Source organism: Dendropsophus ebraccatus, chromosome 2 (genome assembly GCF_027789765.1).
Source record: "Dendropsophus ebraccatus isolate aDenEbr1 chromosome 2, aDenEbr1.pat, whole genome shotgun sequence".
Taxonomy (NCBI): domain Eukaryota; kingdom Metazoa; phylum Chordata; class Amphibia; order Anura; family Hylidae; genus Dendropsophus; species Dendropsophus ebraccatus.
The window spans coordinates 80,567,859-80,588,355 of NC_091455.1; the positions used below are offsets into that span (position 1 = coordinate 80,567,859).

At 42.7% G+C, this 20,497-nt stretch overlaps 1 protein-coding gene across 1 annotated transcript in view; it reads left to right on the plus strand.

The window, feature by feature from the left end:
• Window positions 1-20,497, plus strand: part of ZNF407 (zinc finger protein 407) — a 423,344-nt gene that overhangs the window by 20,052 nt on the left and 382,795 nt on the right. The gene's annotated exons all lie outside the window — the stretch shown is intronic.

A 20,497-nucleotide genomic window follows, 5' to 3' on the forward strand; every position in this document is an offset into this window, starting at 1 on the left:
GTACCAAGTTTTTTGAGAGGTATTGGTTTTATATTCTATATCTCCCAAGTAAAACAAATGTGGCACTCACCAACAAATTGCAAATACAGAAAAAATGTATTCCATCACTGGTAATGGGATGTGGACTGAGGAGCAGGTGACGACCATTTGGTGTGCACCGGTGGTGTGTATGCCTACCCAGCCAACACTGCAAGAGTTGGTAGTGCCAAGCTCTCTTCATTCTATGAAGAATTATCAGCTTGCTCCTTTTATCGGGCCATGTTATAGCGCCTTAAGTGATGAGGGATTCCAGAAAAGAGCAGTGAGACACTGGTGAGCCAATAGGCCTTTATCAGTTTGGACCTGTAAATGAGCTAGATAAATTGATGACTGTTAGTTGTCCTCTTTGGGCTACCTTATTATATCTTGATAAATGTAGGACTGTTAGTGAGCTAGCTTATTTAGAATTAGTGGGAAGTTGTTGCTTGAAGTTTTTAGAAGTATCTTAGGGCCCTTTTAGATGGGATAACACCTGCACTAAATGAGTGCAGAGCTTGTAGATTGTCCTAGTTTAAGGTGCCTATTACATGGCTTGACTACTGTGCTGGCAGAGCTGCACAAATGATTGCTGGATTGTTTGTGCAACATTTTACTTCCATCACTCGTCGGCTGCATATTCCCTGTTACACAGGAAGAGTTAATGCCAATACACAAGGATTTATTTTTAACCTGCCCAGATTATGCCTTTTTGGCTCGTAATTGCCCTGTGTAATTGAGCCCTTAGCCCCTCTTCATAGACTTAAATATGCAAGCACAAAAGATTTTAAATGTATGTTTTTGTTGGGGAGATAATTGTCCTCCCCCAGATGGATAACTTTTGTCAATGGCTGTCCCAAGAGACAGCAGCCCTCTTCAACTCACTAGCAAATCTGACAAGGCTTAGATGTCCACATTGTATTTTTTTTTTTACTTTTCATATTAACTGGGGAGTAAACTATAAACAAATGGCCTGACAGGTCTCTTGAAGACAAATCTATAAAATCATGGATGTCAAAGGGGGGGGGGGGGGGTCATCCACTAAAGAGAATCCTTTATATACTACTTTGAAAGAGTAGCTTCTTTTGGGGTAGAACTAAGCCTGTCATGTATTAAAGGCTACCTATCATTTAAACAAATTCATGACAGTTACATAGTGACATATTAGACGTTTGTTAACCCTCTTCCGTCGCTGCACAGTAAATTAACGTCGCTGCAGCCTATGACTGGTGCTGCATCGACGTTAATTTACTGCACAGAATGACACAGCCGATGTCATACATCGGTGATAGCCAGCGCGCTCCGGTGCTGAGAGTTACCCCTATAGACACTGCGGTCATCAAGACCGCAGTATCTATAGGGCTCCGGAGAGACAATTGTCCCTCTACAGAGGGAGAATTGTCTCTCCGGTGTCCATCGGGGCTCTGCGTACTGATCGCAGAGCCCCGATTGTAGCTATAGAGCTACAGAGGCCGGCGAGGGACAGGAGGGAAGGCAAGACGCGCATGGGGCGCGTGGCTGTGCGCTTTGCCCCCTCCCCTCTCTCAAAAGATTATGACAGCCACAGGGAACAGCGAAAAGGGGGCAGACATAGGGGGCATCAGCTATGTGATCATTATGATCCCATAAGCTGATGTCAAATCATGACCTGGGCATTGAGGCATCAATGCCCCCAGGTCGTGAAAGGGTTTAACCAAAAGAAGGGTAAAGCGACTAAGCTATATAAAGTAATTGCAAAAATAGAAATGAAAGATGTGGATATAAGGGGAAACAACTTAGCGAATAGTTTTGCTTACAAATATACAGCAGCCTTGTATTTATAGACCTATTTAAACCTGAGTCATTTTAACCTTGTGTAGCCTGATCATGTAGTTAATGGAGGGGGGGGGGATTTATTAAGACCAATGTTTATTGCACCAGTCTCAAGTCTAAGGGTGCTGGAGAAAGATGCAACAAATTTATTAAGAGGTGCAAGCCTCTTAATAAATTTGCCATGCCTTTGACTGTCCATGTGTCACATGAAAAAATCTATGCCTGCTACATGCTACAGTAGATCTCTGCTATAATTTACACCATTGCCCATTGCTGTTAAACCTCACCTACTTTTTAGTAAGTGATGAGTACAATATAAAAATGCAGAAAAGATAAGTGGCATGGCTTATTCATATTTGTATTCTAGTAAATAGTGTACACTTGATAAATTATCCCTCTAATTGTTGCTAGTTTACCTATTATAACTTGGTGGTACTAGGTTAGTTCCAGACAGATTTTGTCTAATTGGGTTTCATTGACAGCAAAGACAATTTGTGGTTATTTTTCTGTTTTGTTTTTTATTTTAATTATCCTTAAATTTTTATGTATATTGTTTTTTCAAATTCAAAAAATGTTCATGTTGAAAATAGATTTGAAAACAGTATAGATCATAAAATGGTTTCAAATGTTACTCATGAATATTTGTTAAAAAAAATAGGAAAAAAGGATCTGGTTAGGGTCCTGAATAAGCCCTCACAATGCCCTCTTAAGCCTGATAAAAGTGAATAAAATGAAAGAGGAGATGCTAATGGAGTTCTCTTTAGAATTCTTTATGCCAATGTCTGGTCAAGACATGTTGCTTATAATTGATGTGTCCATTACTTGAATTCTCTTGTAATTATAGTCAATAAGTCTTGTAAATGTGTTAAAGCTCACTAAAAGCATACAAATTCAAGAACAGAGTAAGGCTAATAATTTAAAATAATCAATGTAGGCATTTCAGCACTTAATTTCCCTTGTGTGTTGATAGCTGATCATTCTTAATCCATTAAGATTTATTTAGTCGTTTACAATGCAAAATAGGTTTGCACTGGTCACTTGTGCCATTTGAAAATGTCCACCAGGTTAAGTGCAGAATGTAGTCCATTATTCTTCCTTGACTATATGTATTAATTGCATTTAAAATCAAGTTAATGTGTATGTGAAAGTGAGGTAACTATCAATATACGACAAAACAACCTTACTTATATAAGTTACATCATTGATTGTAACATTTAGTAAAAGTTAGCATACTTTGAGCATCATTCGCAACGCTCCTTCACATTTCTTTTAATTGCTTTCTGAAATGGCATCAACACACAAATTTTCTGCAGATTAGTGGAAACAAATATCCCTATATAAATTACACTGGGGGTTATTACATGGTATATGGATCCGGCCTATTACCCTAAAATATTTGTATTATATGTCAAAGTGACTGTGTCGGAAATATATTTTAAGGCTATTTTACAGTAAAATGTATACAAATTGTGATGAATGTGAAAGTACTACTTTTAATTATGTTAATTGGTCCAAAAATAATGAATAATAATAAAAAATACAATAATTAAAAAAAAAAAAGATAACAAAAGTACGAAAGTAGCGTTAAAGAAGGAATTCCCAAGATCATCCGCAAAATAGGCGATAACAAGCTGAAATTTTTCTATGGTCTTTCTATCATCCCAATGAATGTGACTGTGCCAAAGTAGACCCTAAGGGGGAGATTTATCAAACATGATGTAAAGTATAACTGGCTCAGTTGCCCCTAGCAACCAATCGGATTCCACTTTTCTGCTCTATTGCTCACACAGCAGAACTTATGTGCGGAATGCTGCAGATCCGCTTTCCGCCCAAAGAATTGACATGTCAGTCCTTTGGGCGGATTCCGCTAGGGAAATCCCATGGAAGTCATTGGGGCTTTCAATTTCTGCATCCTAGTCGCATTCTGCTCGAATTCTGCCTATTCCACCAGAGCTGAAGATGCGGAAATCATGGCTTGCTTGGTAGCAGGCATAAAATTTTACGCCTGCTTTGCGACAGCCACAGATCTGCTGGATTTACTGAGAGATGTGTGCCTCTTAGTAAATGCGGCATGGGGCAGGGTTACACCGGTCTTGATAAAGTCCCCCCATGGTGTCTCAATACACAGTATACTGTATAATATATATAAACATGTATACTATATCTATAGCTACTGCTTATATAGCATTGGACAAGTTTACTGAAGGAATGTATTTGCAAAAATATTTTTAACAAAATTCCAAAATTTACATGTGTTAATTGTGTTGGTTGAGATGAGAATACCCCTTCATCCGATCTAAAGTATGGTGCACACCTTCGGGCTCTTTGGAGCAACCTCAATAATATAGCCAGTTTTTGTTGTTTCTGTTTTTAAATTTTCTCCCTTTTATAAACACATACATAATACCTGTATAAAAGCTTGTTTTTTTGCAAGATGACCTGTATTTTATTGCCACTATTTAATTTCCCGTATGATTGATAGAAATTTGCTGCCGGCGTCACCGTTTCCTGACACGACTGGCTGCAGTTGGTGGATGTCACCTGTATAACATACAGTAAATGAAGAATAGATGTTCTAGGAATCTATCAGCAGATTAGACAAATCTCACCTGTTGATATATCCCTATTGCACAGAAGGTGCCTCGGCGCAGTTCCCATGTACTTAGTCGTTCACTCCTCTGTCCGGTAAGACCATTAGGAGCACTGCCCAGCCCCCTAGTGAAGATCAAGCCCACACCTGGCTGGACAGCTCCATTGATAATCATTAAAAGGAGCGTTCCGACCATGGGCGGATCAGCGCTATGGAGGCGGGGCAGTGCTCTTAACTGCGCCCCAGTGCTCCAAATGGTCGTACCGAATCGTGGAGAGAACGAATGGTACTGAGAGACACGTAAGAGACATACCTTCCTCCTTGTAGCCTCCTGTGCGGTAGGTACATATCAGCAGGTTAGATTACTCTAACCTGCTAGTAGTTCCCCATTAATGCAGTCCAGTCAGCATGTTATAGAGCAAAATCATGTTTCATAATATTGTAACTAAAACCCAATTTTCTGTCATTAATATGCTTTCTAGATCTCAGTGGATATTTTAAGTGTCTGCTGGAAAATATTCTTATTAATATTATTAATGAATGTAGATGGGGAAATGACCACTATGTTCCTGCTGAATATAAGCATCTGCATTAGTGTTTTCATTTACATTCAAATTAAGTCATACAAATAAATACAGTGAACACAGCGGGCTAGTTGACTAAAGCACTTCTATTCAGAGATTTCTGCATGCTGTGCTAATAGGCACAAACTTTCCAATTTTGGAGGCAGTTCACTACTTCCCTACAGTGAACTGTTTATGATCTTGACTATTGGAATTAAATGTGACCTAAATCATCAGTTTATTGAAACATCTTTCTCTTAGGGATTCATTCAATCAGCACAAAGCAGCTAGTCACTAGGCAATCCAATAAAAACTCCCATAGAGGTTGCTCTAAAGGGGAGGAGGTGGTCTAATTTAGTATAACTAAAATACTCCAAAAAGAAAGGTTGCAATTAGAAGTGGAATAAAGCGCCTATGTGTTCTGTGCCCTAAATTCTATATTGACTTTTGGAGACTATTTGGTCATGTGAACTGTGGTATGTTTAAATCCGATTTATTCATTGTCACCTCCATAGTTATGGCAAGATCCCTTATATTTTATTAATAAGGCTCAAAATTCATAAGGCTCAAAGGGACCATCAACTTTTGAGCTTCTATTACCAATGTTAATGGTTTTGCCATTTCCTGTGGACATAGTAGTTGTATCTGTTGTAGCTTAACCCCTTAACGACATCGGGCGTAAGTATACGCCCCCACAGGGTGGGCTTTAACGCAAACGGGCGTATACTTACGCCCGATGTCCGAGATAGCACCAATCGCCATAAGTGTCCACAAGAAAGATGGCGCCGATGCCACCCCCACGATCGCCGTGATAGGCGATCATACTGTAAAAACACAGTTTTGCCGGGTTCTGCACCCCTCAGCTAGGTAGCTGAGGGGTGCAGAACAGGTGTGTGTGTGGTGCAGGTGTACCATACTCACCTGATCTGGGCGTCCGGAGCGTCGATCTGCGGTCCGCGCCGTCCTCGCGTCTTCTTCGGGTCACTTCCGGGTTCGGTCGTCCAGCGTCGGAAATCTTCGTAATCGCTCGGGTTCGGCAATCTCCGGCAGCGTCGCTCTAGTGCCCCCTAGCGGCTGATCAGTGAATTTCATTCACTGATCAGTTGCTTTGGGTTAAAAAGATTTTTATTTTTTTTCCAATTTTTTTTTTCTTCTTTTTTTGCCCCCTAACGCTGAGTGCTGATCAGCATCGCACATAAGTGCACTGCATATCAGCAACTCCTCCTTTTTGGCGTAGGGGCGTTTTTTACCCCCCTATATCCTACCGCCACTGCCTGCTGAAGTGCCGCACATAAATGCGGCATTTATCAGCAGCTCCTTTCTTGGCGTAGGGATATTTTTTCTTACTGCCAAAAAAACACGTAAAAAACACTACACTACACCACACTACACAAAATAAAGTTTTACACTACACCACTACACATTTACATACCCCATGTACTAGTCCCGGTATAAAGATGGCCCCCAGGGTGTTTTCGGTGTCGGACGCATACGTTATTATTGCCTCCGACACCGAAACAGCCAGTGAGGATGAATGGGGGGATCCTTCTTTCCTCCATTCATCCTCATCATTCAGTGACGTGTCTGGGGGTAGCGTACGCTGTCCCCTAGACACGTCTTTTCCGCCATTACCGTCCCAATAAGAGATGACGGTATGGCGTGAAATTCTCCAAACTCTGTGAGAGTACCTCAGGGTACACTTACAGATTTAGGGCACACTGCGGAATGGCGAAGGATAACCCTTTGTGCATTCCGCAGCTGGCACCCACCGGCGGACTGATGGAGACGCGTGTCTCCCCCGTGTCATAGACTCCATTCTATGCATGGGCAGATTCCGTTGTCCGTCCAAAGAATGAACACGTTCATTCTTTGGACAGAGGGCAGAATCCGCCCGTGCATAGAGTGTGACACGAGAGGAGACACGCGCCTCCATCAGTCCGCCGGTGGGTGCCAGCTGCGGAATGCACAAAGGGTTATCCTTCGCCATTCCGCAGTGTGCACGTACCATTACAGTGTATGAAGGAAGGGACACCCAAATCCACCCCGAGATGAACCCTCCCCCGCCCCCATCCTCGGAGTTAGTGGAGAGATCATTCGGGAACTGATCTTCCCACTGCTGGATAGAGGTTACCACCCATACGGGGATAACTTTTATACCAGAACCCCCCTTCCGGTCCCTCGCTGCCTGAGCTACTGTAGCTTGCGGCACGATCCGAACATATTAGAAGCAGTAATAGCGCCCTAATATTTAGCAGCCATGGAGCGGACCCAGCACTTCTGGATATGAGGGACCCCGTATCGCACCAGGACAACATTTTCCAGGTGATGTCCCCCACACTGGAAAACAGGAGACCCCAGAAGAAGTGCAGAGTGTGGCGTAACAGGGGGATCAGGAAGGACACCATTTTCCAGTGTGACACCTGTCCTGATCACCCCGGCTCTGCATACTGGGTCGCTTCAAGGCGTACCACACGTCACTGGGGTTCTACATTATCTAAATTCTTCCCCTTATTCCTATTTCAGGGGTCACGTTGATCTGGGGATTGTTCTGTTTGCCATTATGGAGTCAGGAAGGAATTTTTCCCCTGTGATAAAGCTACTGTCGTCTGCCTCACAAGGGTTTTTTTGCCTTCCTCTGGATCAACACAGGTTGAATTTGATGGACACCTGTCATTTTCAACCTTATAAACTAATAATTGGCCTAATACCCCCAAATAAATTAGAATTGTCCCTTTTCCCCAGCTAAATAGATATGGCCGCCATTCCCATTAGAGGATACCATGATGCAATTACAAAGCCTCTGTGCTGCCAGAACAGTAGAACCACAAGTGACCCCATTCTGGAAACTACACCCCATAAGGATTCTAACGAGGGGAGCAGTGGGGATATGGCCCCCTGGTGACGGCCACATTTGGGTCGTGAAAATGAAAAAATTGTATTTTTTATTTTCTCGGCACATGTTCCACATATGTGCCCGTCACCAGTGGGGTCCATATGCTCACTGCACCCCTTGTTAGATTCCTTATGCGGTGTAGTTTCCAGAATGGGGTCACTTGTGGGGGGTTTCTACTGCCCTGGCAGCACAGGAGCTTTTTAATTGCGACATGGTCTCCATCCTCTATTCCAGCCTCTAAATGGCGCTCTGTCCCTTTGGTGGCTTGCCCTGTGCCTATATGGCACATTATATCCACATGTGGGATATTTTCGTACTCAGGGGACATTACCCTACACGTTTTGTGTTCACTTTCTTTTTTAACCCCTTGTGGAAAAGGAAAAAATCAAGGCTAGACCAACATTTAGTGTAAAAAATGTTTAATTTTTTACACTAAATCATTGATCTTGTCTTGATTTTTTCATTTTCACAAGGGGTTAAAAGATAAAAAATAAAAAAAACACTAAATGTGTAGAGCAATTTCCCCTGAGTAAGGAAATACCCGACATGTGGACATAAAGCGCCATGCGGGTGCAGGGTAAGCCTCTAAAGGGAAGGAGCGCCATTTGGTTTTTGGAGGCTGGATTTGGCTGGAATGGATTTCGAGGGGCCATGTTGCATTTAAAAGGCCCCTGTGTTGCCAAGACAGTTGAAACCCCCCACAAGTGACCCCATTATAGAAACTACACCCCTCAGGGAATGTAACAAGGGGTGTAGTGAGCATATGGACCCCACTGGTGACGGGCACACATGTGGTACAATATGGCGTGAAAATGAAATATTACATTTTTTACACTATAATGTTGGTTTAGCCTTAAATTTTTCATTTTCACAAGAGGTTAAAAGAGAAAAAAACACATAAAATGTGTAGAGCAATTTTCCCCGAGTCCGTAAATACCCCACATGTGGACATAAAGCGCCATGTGGGCGCAGAGCAAGCCTCCGAAGGGAAGGAGCCCCATTTGGATTTTGGAGGCTGGATGTGGCCAGAATAGATGATGAACGCCATGTCGCATTTACAGAGCCCTCGTGCCGCCAAGACACTGGAAACCCCCCATAAGTGACCCCATTCTGGAAACTACACCCCTCAAGGAATCTAACAAGGGGTGCAGTGAGGATATGGACCCCTTGATGACAGCCACATTTGTGCCGTGAAAGTGAAAAAATTCAAATTTTCCCTTTCACGTCACATTGTTCCACATTTGTGCCCGTCACCAGTGGGGTCCATATGCTTACTGAACCCCTTGTTATATTCCTTGAGGGGTGTAGTTTCCAGAATGGGGTCACTTGTGGGGGGTTTCCAGTGTTTTGGCAGCACGAGGGCTCTGTAAATGCGACATGACCCTTGAAATCCATTCCAGTAAAATCCAGCTTGCAAAGGCCAATTGGCGCTTCTTCCCTTTGGACGCTCGTGCTGCGCCTGCTTGGCACTTTATGTCCACATGTGGGGTATTTCTGTACTCGGGAGAAACTGCGCTACACGCTTTGTGTTTGTTTTTTTCTTTTATCCCATTGTGAAAATGAAAAATTGAAGGCTAGAACAACGTTATAGTGTAAAAAATAAATTTTTCTTTTTTCACGCCACATTGTTCTGAAAATCTGTGAAGCACCTGTGGGGTCCAGATGCTCACCGCACCCCTTGTTACATTCCTTGAGGGGTCTAGTTTTCTAAATGGTGTCCCTTTAGGGGTGTTTTTTTAGGTTTTGGCACCCCAGAGCCTCTGCCAACCTGAAGTGGTACAGTCAAAAATGACCAAATATAACGGAGCCATTGAAATTCAGTAGGCGCTCCTTTGTATCTGAGGCTTGTGGTTCCGTCAAACAATGCATTGGGGCCACATATGGGGTATTTCTATAAACTGCAGAAACGGGGCAATCAATATTGGGGTGAATATCTCTAGTAATAAGTTTATAAATATGAAAAATATTGGATTACAATAAAATCTCTGCACAGAAAATTAAAATTTTCTAATTTCTTACGCACTTAGCTTTTATTTCTGTGACTCTCCTAAAGGGTTCAAACACTTTCTGGATGTGCTTTTGCAGAGTTTGGGGGGTGCAGTTTCTGAAATGGGATGCTTTGTGGGGCTTTCTAACATACATTCCCCTCAAATACACTTTAACTCCTTAGCGACCCATGACGTATCTGATACGTCATGGCGCCGCGGGGGGTGTTCAGAGCGGGGTCCCGCCAGGACCCCGCTCTGAACGGCGCTGATCCCGGCTGACACGTGCAGCCGGGCAGTGCCTCTGTTAGCCGGCGCGGGTCCCGTTGCCACGCCGGCTAATTAAGCACTTCAATGCAGCTGTCAAACCTGACAGCTGCATTGAAGTGCTTTATGCACACTATCCCTGGTGTCTAGTGGGTCGGATCTCCCCCCCGCGATGCGATCGCGGGGGGGAGATCCGTTCTTCTGCCCGTGCCGGGCCTCAGCGTCGGAATGACGCTGATCCCGGCTCGGCAATAGATTGCTATGGCCTGCAGCAGGCCATAGTAATCTATGACCGATCTGATGGATCTTTGCTGTGTATATACACAGCATTGATCTCTATGAGAGATCAGTGCTATGTATATACAAGCCCCCCAGGGGGGCTTCTAGTCCATGTAAAAAAGTGTTTTTATTAATGAAAAATCCCCTCCCCTAATAAAAGTCCAAATCACCCCCCTTTTCCCATTTTATAAATATAAATTAATAAATAAATAAACATATTTAGTATCGCCGCGCGCGTAATCGCCCAAACTATTAATTAATCACATTCCTGATCTCGCACAGTAAACGGCGTCAGCGCAAAAAAATTCCAAAGTGCAAAATTGCGCATTTTTGGTCGCATCAAATCCAGAAAAAATGTAATAAAAACGATCAAAAAGTCGTATATGCGCAATCAAGGTACCGATAGAAAGAACACATCATGGCGCAAAAACTGACACCTCACACAGCCCCATAGACCAAAGGATAAAAGCGCTATAAGCCTGGGAATGGAGCGATTTTAAGGAACGTATATTTGTTAACAATGGTTTGAATTTTTTACAGGCCATCAGATACAATATAAGTTATACATGTTATATATCATAGTAATCGTAACGACTTGAGGAACATGCATAACAAGTCAGTTTTACCATAGGACGGACGGCGTCAATGCAAAACTCCCCGAAATCAAAACAAATTCGTTTTTTTTTCAATTTGACAGCGCAAATGATTTTTTTTTCCGGTTTCGCAGCATATGTTATGGAAAAATAATGCCTGTCATTGCAAAGTACAATTGGTTTCGCAAAAAATAAGCGCTCATATACGTCTCTAGGTGAAAAAATGCAAGCGCTATGGACTTTTAAACTTAAAATGGAATAAGCAAAAGCGCAAAAACGAAAATAGGCTTTGACCTTAAGGGGTTAAACCTGAACAGGTCCCTAAAAATATCTGATTTTGAAATTTTACTGAAAATTTGGAAATTTGCTGCTTATGTTTTAAGCTTTCTATTGTCTAAAAAAAAAAATGAAAGATCGTTTAACAAATGCCGCCAACATAAAGTAGACATGTTGCTAATGCTATTTAATATATAATTTATGTGGTATAACCACTTTCTGTATAAGCAAAAAAGTTTCAAAGTTGGAAAAATGCATTTTTTCACAATTTTTCACGTTATTTGTTTTTTTTTCCATAAATATTCGTTATAAATATCGACTCCAATTTACCAGAAATGTAAAGTACAATATGTCACGAGAAAACAATCTCAGAATCAGCCGGATAGGTAAAAGCATCCCGAAGTTATTAATGACTAAAGTGACACAGGTCATATTCATAAAATTTGTCTCTGTCATTAAGGCCATTTCAGGCTCTGTCCTTAAGGGGCTAAAGGGGATCTGTCAGCCTGAAATTCAGGTACCACACTGCTGTTACATAGCTGTTTGGTATAGGCGACACATGGTGTACCTCTCCTGTATCCGTCTGTTCTTCCAGAACATAGAAAATGCTTTTATTCTCCAGTGCAAAGTCAGTGGCTTTCCAAGCTCCTAAACTGCAAAGGCTGTAATGTCTCTTCCCCGCCCTCCTATTCCCTGACCCTGATACAGGCTCAGTTTACAGCTGTCAATTAAACTGGGAAATCGATGGGAGGGGACTATAAGAAGCGTTACTATACTCAGCTTTTCAGGTTCTTGGGAAAGCCTCTTTGACTCATTGGACCAGAAAATAAAAGAATTTTTCAAAGCTCTGGAAGCACAGACACATTATATGAAAGTTAGATGTGTCTCCCTGACCTAACAGCTAATCTAACAGCACTTTCAGCACTTTGAAAAGTAATTTGCAGTTAACAGATTTTTTTTTTTGTGTTTTATATGATTCGGTATTACTACTTATCGTGGTTTCTGTAGTTAAAGGGGTGTCCACACAGTTTTTTTCAGAATGGAGAAAGCCAAGACTTTAACCTCATTGGCACAGTTTACTGTATGAACTTCTTTACTGTAAGGAGTCTAGTAAGTATACTGCCCTGCACCTGCCACATTCTCTGCCATATACGCACAATAGTTGCTGTATAAAGTGTTTCTCTAGCCCCCCGTAGTTGTTGGGGTGAACCTGTCTATTACAGCTGTCTTCCTGGTCTTGACTTTGTGGGCACAGTCATAACAGCTGCTCAGTCACCTTAATGTAATGGTACACCAAGGTTCCTTTAAAGGAGTAGATTGGCATTACATAAAAAAAATAAAAGGAGAATATGTCAGCTCACCCTTGATAGCCACAATCAGCGCAGGTGTGTGTGGACCTCCTGGAAGTGAAGCACGTTCTGGCTGTATTGCGGGCCGCAACCTGGAAAGTCCATGAAACATCCACGGCTTCAATAAAATTATGGTAGCTTTATTGGGTCATCACAAAAAAGAAAACAAACAACAAAAAAAAAATAATAATAATAATAAAAGATAAAAACACGCCAACGCGTTGCAGGGTTAGAGCCATGATTAAGGGGTTCTAACCCTGCAACGCGTCGGTGTGTTTTTATCTTTTCTTAACCCCTTAAGGACAGAGCCTGAAATGGCCTTAATGACAGACAAATTTTATGAATATGACCAGTGTCACTTTATTCATTAATAACTTCGGGATGCTTTTACCTATCCGCCTGATTCTGAGATTGTTTTCTCGTGACATATTGTACTTTACATTTCTGGTAAATTGGAGTCGATACTCATAACAAATCTTTATGAAAAAAACCCAAATAATGTGAAAAAATGCATTTTTCCAACTTTGAAACTTTTTTGCGTTTACAGAAAGTGGTTGTACCACATAAATTATATATTAAATAGCATTAGCAACATGTCTACTTTATGTTGGCGGCATTTATTAAACTATCTTTCATTTTTTTTAGACGATAGGAAGCTTAAAACATTAGCAGCAAATTTCCAAATTTTCAGTAAAATTTCAAAATCAGATATTTTTAGGGACCTGTTCAGGTTGGGGCTGCGTTCACACTACGTATATTTCAGTCAGTATATTTCAGTCTGTATTGCAACCAAAACCAGGAGTGAATTAAAAACACAGAAAGGATCTGTTCACACAATGTTGAAATTGAGTGGATGGCCGCCATATAACAGTAAATAACTGCCATTATTTCAATACAACAGCCGTTGTTTTAAAATAACAGCAAATATTTGCCATTAAATGGCGGCCATCCACTCAATTTCAACATTGTGTGAACATAGCCTGTCTGTGTTTTTAATCCACTCCTGGTTTTGGTTGCAATACTGACTGAAATATACTGCCTGAAATATACATATACTGACTGAAATATACGTAGTGTGAACGCAGCCTGGGGCTGGGTTCACACTATGTATATTTGAGGCTGTATTTGTGAGGCTGTATAGCAACCAAAACCAGGAGTGGATTGAAAACACAGAAAGGCTATGTTCACATAATGTTGTAATTGAGTGGATGGCCGTCATTTAATGGCAAATTTTTGCTGTTATTTTAAAACAACGGCTGTTATATTGAAATAATGGCAGTTATTTACCGTTATATGACGGCCATCCACTCAATTTCAACATTGTGTGAACAGATCCTTTCTGTGTTTTCAATCCACTCCTGGTTTTGGTTGCTATGAGGACCTGACTTGAGGACCAAATACTGCCTGAAGTATACAGTGTGTGAACCAGGCCCTAAAGTGTATTTGAGGGGCCTGTATGTTAGAAATATTGTAATCCAATATTTTTCATAATTATAAACCTATTACCAGAGAAATGCACCCCAATAATTATTGTCCCGTTTCTGCAGTTTATAGAAATACCCCATATGTGGCCCTATTGCGCTATTTGACGCAACCACAAGCCTCAGATATAAAGGAGCGCCTAGTGAATTTCAACACCACCGTTATATTTGGTCATTTTTGACTGTACCACTTCAGGTTGGCAGAGGCTCTGGGGTGCCAAAACCTAAAAAACACCCCTAAAGGGACACCATTTAGAAAACTACACCCCTCAAGGAATGTAACAAGGGGTGCGGTGAGCATCTGGACCCCACAGGTGCTTCACAGATTTTCCGAACAATATGGCGTGAAAAAAGAAAAATTTATTTTTTACACTAAAACGTTGTGCTAGCCTTCAATTTTTCATTTTCTTAAAGGGATAAGAGGCAAAAAAAGACACAAAATGTGTAGCGCAGTTTCTCCCGAGTACGGAAATACCCCACATGTGGCGATAAAGTGCCAAGCGGGCGCAGGACGAGCCTCCAAAGGGAAGGAGCGCCAATTGGCTTTTGGAAGCTGAATTTCACTGAAAAGGATTTCGAGGGCCATGTCGCATTTACAGAGCCCTCGTGCTGCCAAGACACTGGAAACCCCCCACAAGTGACCCCATTCTGGAAACTACACCCCTCAAGGAATCTAACAAGGGGGGCAGTGAGCATATGGACCCCACTGGTGACGGGCACAAATGTGGAACAATGTGACGTAAAAGTAAAAAATTTCATTTTTTCACTTTCATGGCACAAATGTGCCCGTCATCAAGGGGTCAATATCCTCACTGCACACTTGTTAGATTCCCTGAGGGCTGCAGTTTCCAGAATGGGGTCACTTGTGGGGGGTTTCCAGTGTTTTGGCAGCACGAGGGCTCTGTAAATGCGACATGGCGTTCATCATCCATTCTAGCCAAATCCAACCTCCAAAATCCAAATGGCGCTCCTTCCCTTGGGAGGCTTGCCCTGCGCCCACATGGCGCTTTATGTCCACATGTGGGGTATTTACGGACTCGGGGGAAATTGCTCTACACATTTTGTTTTTTTTTCCTCTTTTAACCCCTTGTGAAAATGATAAATTCAAGGCTAAACCAACATTATAGTGTAAAAAATTTAATATTTCATTTTCACGCCACATTGTTCCACATTTGTGCCCGTCACCAGTGGGGTCCATATGCTCACTACACCCCTTGTTACATTCCCTGAGGGGTGCAGTTTCCATAATGGGGTCACTTGTGGGGGGTTTCAACTGTCTTGGCAACACAGAGGCCTTTTGAATGCAACATGGCCCCTCGAAATCCATTCCATCCAAATCCAGCCTTCAAAAACCAAATGGCGCTCCGTCCCTTCGGAGGCTTACCCTGCACCCGAATGGCGCTTTATGTACACATGTGGGGTATTTCCGTACTCAGGGGAAATTGCGCTACACATTAAATGTTGTTTTTTATCTTTTAACCCCTTGTGAAAATGAAAAAATCATGACAAGATTAATGATTTAGAGTAAAAATTTTACAAAAATTACACTAAATGTTGGTCTAGCCTTGATTTTTTTCCATTTCCACAAGGGGTTAAAAAAGAAAATGAACACAAAACGTGTAGGGTAGTTTCCCCTGAGTACGAAAATACCCCACATGTGGGCATAATGTGCCATATGGGCACAGGGCAAGTCACCAAAGGGACAGAGCGCCATTTAGAGGCTGGAATGGAGGATGGAGGCCATGTCGCAATTTCAAAGCTCCTGTGCTGCCAGGACAGTAGAAACCCCCGACAAGTGACCCCATTCTGGAAACTACACCCCATAAGGAATCTAACAAGGGGTGCAGTGAGCATATGGACCCCACTGGTGATGGGCACTTACGTAGAACATGTGCCGAGAAAATAAAAAATACAATTTTTTTCATTTTCACGTCCCAAATGTGGCCGTCACCAGGGGGCCATATCCCCGCTGCCCCCCTTGTTAGATTCCTTATCTGGTGTAGTTTCCAGAATGGGGTCACTTGTGGGGGGTTTCTACTGTCCTGGCTGCACAGAGGCTTTGTAATTGCATCATGGCCTCCTCTAATGGGAATGGCGGCCATACCTACTTAGCTAGGGAAAAGGGACAATTCTATTTTATTTGGGGGTTTTAGGCCAATTATTAGTTTATAAGGTTGAAAATTACAGGTGTCCATCAAACTCAACCTGTGTTGATCCAGAGGAAGGCAAAAAACCCTCGTGAGGCAGACGACAGTAGCCTCATCACAGGGGAAAAAATCCTTCCCAACTCCATAATGGAAATCAGAATAATCCCTGGATCAACGTGACCCCTGAAATAGGAATAAGGGACAGAATTTAGATAATGTAGAACCCCAATGACGTGTGGTGCGCCTTGGAGCAATCCAGTATGCAGAGGCCGGGGGGATCAGGACAGGTGGCACACTGGAAAATGGTGTCCTTCCTGATTCCCCTGTTACGCCACACTCTGCACTTTTTCTGGGGTCTCCTGTTTTCCAGTGTGGGGGACGTCAACTGGAAAATGTTGTCCTGGTGCGATACGGGGTCCTTCATATCCAGAAGCGCTGGGTCCGCTCCATGGCTGCTAAATATTAGGGTTCTATTGCTGCTTCTGATATGTTCGGATCGTGCCGCAAGCTACAGTAGCTCAGGCAGCGAGAGACCAGAGGAGGGGGTGCTGGTATAAAAGTTATCCCCGTACAGGTGGTGACCTTTATCCAGCAGTGGGAAGATCAGTTCCCGGACGATCTTCCCACTTGTTCCGAGGATGGGGGGGCAGGGGGCATCTGGGGGCTGGATTCGGGTGTCCCTTCCTACATACACTCTAAGGGTACGTGCACACTGCGGAATCGCGACAGATAACCCATTCGTGCATTCCGCAGTTGGCACCCGCCGGCGGACTGATGCAGGCGCACGTCTCCACACGTGTCATAGACTCCATTCTATGCATGGGCGGATTCCGCTCTCCGTCCAACGTGTTCATTCTTTGGATGGACGATGGAATCCGCCCATGCATAACATGGAGTCTATGACACGGGCGGAGACGCACACCCGCATCAGTCCGCCGGTGGGTGCCAGCTGCGGAATGCACAAAGGGTTATCCTTCGCCATTCCGCAGTGTGCACGTACCCTAAATCGGTACACTCACAGAGTTTGGAGAATTTCACTCCATACCGTCATCTCTTATTGGGACGGTACTGGCGGAAAAGACGTGTCTGGGGGGCAGCGTACGCTACGCTACCCCCAGACACGTCACTGGATGATGAGGATGAATGGAGGAAAGAAGGATCCCCCCCATTCATCCTCACTGGCTGTTTCGGTGTCGGAGGCAATAACGTATCCCTCTGACACCGAAAACACCCTGGGGGCCATCTTTATACGGGGATTGGTATATGGAGTATGTAGTGGTGTAGTGTCAAACTTTATTCAATGTAGTGTGGTGTAATGTAGTGTTTTTTACGTGTTTTTTTTACAGTAAGTATAAAAAAAATAAACCTACGCCAAAAAAGGAGTTGCTGATAAATGCCGCACTTATGTGCGGCACTTATAAGCAGACCGTGGCAGTAGAATATAGAAAAAAAACACCCCACGCCAAAAAGGAGGAGTTGCTGATTAGCAGCGCACTTTCGTGCGATGCTGATCAACACTCAGCGGCGATAGGGTGCGGAAAATTTTTGAAAAAAAAAAAACTTTTTCTACATTCTGAACATCCCTGTAGCTGCTGATAAGTGTATTACACATATCAGCCGCTAGAGGGCAGCAGAGCGCAAAATACGGAAAAAGCCGAAAATAGCCGAGAGAAGCCGAACGTGACGTCACGGAGGAAACCGAAGACCCGAACGAACACGAGGACGCAGCGAACCCGGAAGACGCCGATCAGGAGCCCGGGACAGGTGAGTAATGTACAAATACCTGCTCTGGACCCCTCGGCTACCTAGCTGAGGGGTCCAGGGCAGGTATTTACTATTTTGTGGGACTCTGATCGCCGTGCCACCGGCCCGATTGCCGTGAACGGCCGGCCGGTACCGGACAGCCGTTCACGGCGATCGGGCCGGTGGCACGGTGACCACCATTACTTTTTACAGGGCCATTTTTTTCTGGGTCATCGGGTCACCGATGACCCGGAAAGGTTCCGATCGCCGCTATTGGCTGATCTGAATTGATCAGCCTATAGCGGCGATCGTAAGCACGGGGGGTGTTAACCACCCCCCGTGCCAAGAAGCTAAGATGGCCTGCTATGATTTATAGCAGGCCATCTTCCCCGATTGCTGTGTGCGAACACGCAGCGATCGGGGAAACATCGGGCGTAAATTTACGCCCTGATGCGCCAAGTACCAGGGCGCGAGGGCGTAAGTTTACGCCCGATGTCGTTAAGGGGTTAATATTTTTTTTTTGTTTTTCTTTTTTGTGATGACCCAATAAAGCTACCATAATTTTATTGAAGCCGTGGATGGAATTTTTTGTTTCATAAAAAAATAAAACCAGTTATAACGTTGCTGTTGTGTCCTAACAATCCCTCTGCGGCACCATCAGAAGCCCGGCCCTGATGTCTGGACAGCGCCTGTTCCACTTTTTAAAACTCCTGTACTTCCTGTCTTGCGAGCTGGACCTATGTCCTACCCTCTCCACACACCCACAACATTTACCCCTCCTGTACTAACATACACTGCCCTTCTCCATACCCGCCCCTCATGCAAATTGCGTGCTGTAGTTAGATGCATTAAATGCTGGCGGTCACTTGATTTCAAGCTTACTATGACAATAGAAGCTGAGCAAGCAACATCACTGACAGGGCAGGTCTGGGGGCTGGCTTATACAGAAGATCGTCTGAACGGTCATCCAGCACCCAGATCATCTTCAGAATGACGCCCTGACACAAATAATACATAACAGCCAGATACAGGCAAAAAAGGTGATAGCACCACAAGACAAAGTTATATAACTTTGTCATGTGGTGCTAGATTAAAAAAAAAAAGATAGTGCCGCACTACCCCTTTAACCACCTAAGGCCTAATGAAGTTTGTTATGAAATGATTGCTGACATTGGCTTTGCCAGTAGATGTGCAGAACATTTACATCCTTTCCATTGCTCTCTTAGTATGGGGAATACTATATGTTGGTTTAATATCTGTAAAAAGTCTCCTTGTCTAGGAAGATATTCCTTTTCTATTTTTATACGATTTGCATTAGCCCTTTTACACAGTGCAATGACAATTTAGAATGTCACCAAATTAATGATTAATTTAGTTTTATCTGCATCATTTAAATAAACTGGAGTTGCCGCGTATGATTGATGAGATGTGATTGCTGCTAGCTGCAGTCTCAACCTGCTTTTGACATTTAAACATATAAAGCTGACTAGATATAACCATTCAGGTGCTAAATATATTTTACATCTACTTCTGCTGCTAGAAATGGAAGTATTAAGAGATCTCCCCTCATTGTCATTGAACTGTGAAATATTCAACCTTGTCTGCCCGCGTTTAGTACTGTTGACTTTTTTATTTCTTTTCGAAGATTAAAATTAAATGCTTCATTTTTCGTCAGCTTTTGGGAATTACATTGAAATTTAAGACTCTCAAATTTTACTGAGAACTTTATTTCCACAAACCATTCTTGGAGGATAGTCTTATTTCCAAGGGCACAGCACAGTGCACTGTGGATCAGCTTTCATAGAGGGTAAATTCTGTCTTATCATAGCCCTTGATGTATACTTATTAGAGTTTCTATATTTCATAGGTGGTTTCCATGAAGTGATTGGAGCACTTGACTAAGCATAAGCTAACCATGATATGAAACATAAGTAACTATAGAGATGTGATCTTTAACAGCTTGATATATAGTGCTGGGGTGACTTGCTATCCCGAATATGTGAACATTTCATTTGTAGAATTTTAGTTTTGTCTTTTCTTCAAATTGCAGTGTAACAATAGGCTAATCTCACTTCATTTTTTATATCACAGGAACTTTGACCAATCCGACTTACGTGTTGTTGATCCATTGCCCTTTTTACCCCCACTCTGTTGTAAAATAACCAGTTAATCACACCATTCCTATCTTGTTTCATATATCTGCCCAATGCTCAGCATCCAATAATAAAGTTTGTGCTTGAAATAAATAATAGCCAAAATGTCAATACTTCTAGTTTCCAGAATAATCATAAATTCTGGGCTATAAAACAGTCGTAAAGGTATAATATTTTATCCTCAGTATATTCACACATTGCATGTCATTACAATAGCAGAGTGATGAATCACCCTCGCTGTGTGACAGGAAAAATCTGAAATAACCATGCCAATATAAAATGTTGGAAAGTTAGAACACCGCTTCAGAATAGCACACTTATCCAGAAAATATTTTTCAAGGTGTTTCCTTT